Source organism: Merops nubicus, unplaced genomic scaffold (assembly GCF_000691845.1).
Source record: "Merops nubicus isolate BGI_N331 unplaced genomic scaffold, ASM69184v1 scaffold3900, whole genome shotgun sequence".
Classification (NCBI taxonomy): Eukaryota; Metazoa; Chordata; class Aves; order Coraciiformes; family Meropidae; genus Merops; species Merops nubicus.
The window spans coordinates 50,262-51,688 of record NW_008582175.1 but is presented as its reverse complement, the minus strand read 5'-3'; positions in this window follow the sequence as shown (position 1 = coordinate 51,688).

Here is a 1,427-nt window from a genome sequence, read left to right as displayed (position 1 = left end):
GCTTATTTGGAACCATTGTTTTACTTTAATTGGGTCACCGTACTCAATTCACAGTGTATTTGGTGTTAAAGACCATCAACAAATGTCACTTTAGTTTTAATGGATCCTACTTGCTCTGGGTCACCTCACATGTATTTTGTAGTGTTTGTGTTTGTTACCTGTGTCTTGGTTTTGCTAATTCCTGTATGTTTTGAGGTAAATCTTTCCCTCATTGATTTTTATGGAATATCATGCTTGTAGGAAGAGCATGAAAGAATATGTGATTTTGGTCAACTTGCACATCAAATTAAGTTGTGAGAAGTACAGAAGGGAGAGCACTAGGTCTGGAAATAATTGGAAGGGTTTCTAGTAAAAGGGTACTCATTTTGCTTTTGCTGTACTCAGGACTGAATCAAAACTTGTGCAGTGTATGTGTGTGTAAGCATTTCTAGAAGGTAGTAATGCTCTTGTCTTCCATGTGTGAAGCCCTCTACCTTAAACTTCATTATACTGTGTGCTCTGTCTCTGTACTTGTGATAAAATGGGATTTTAAGCTATTATATATTTCAAGTACATTTCTTTGAGAAATAAATTATGTTCTGAAAATTGTGTACTTCCATGGGTAGGTCGAGAGAGGAGACAGGTTTTATCTGTACGTACTGTTCAGAACAAAAATTTACTTGAAATGAATCTGTCATTAGAATTTTAATTTAGCATTGCAGAGAGAGCTCGTACTCAGAAATACCTGCTTAGGTGTTTCTGTATTTATGACACAAGGAAGGTTTCACTGACCGACTTATAACCAGCTATTTATCTGAAGAATATATACAGTGTTTTATACCTAAAATAACTTCAGAGTTATTTATTTACAATCACAGTTTTGGTGCTTCTCTCCTCTTCTAAAATATAATTTTAAAAGAAGTCATTACTTTGGATAGTAGACGTTGGAAGTATTGCCATTTTGTCTGTGAAATGCAGAGTGACAAAAGGTAAATGTGGCTTAACCTAACCCTACATAATAATGTAGTTTCTTTTTGCTTTAAATGAAAATTAGTTCAAGTCTGCTCAAAGAGGAAATCTGAAATGTCCTGTGGTGTAATACAGCAACAAATTCGGGGGTTCAGATATGTTACCTGTGTGTTGTTAAAAACTACAGTCCAACTGATACCTCTTACAATATGGTATTAATTATTAAAGGTGTGCATCATAGGTTTATACACTAGTTACTGCGCTTGATCTCTCTTGCTCAGATTTGAAGCACTCTGGTGCTGCTCAGGGAAGAAAATTGCTTTGTAGCGCACTAAATGCACCTTTTCTTTGGGCTCCAAGAAAACGCTCCTGCTGCTTCATCTGTGCCACCCACCCGGAGTGTGCCGGAGGTGGGAAAGGAGCAGTCCTGCGGGGGCCCGAGCCCGTGCCTCTGTGCTGCTGCCCGGCTGCCCAGCTCT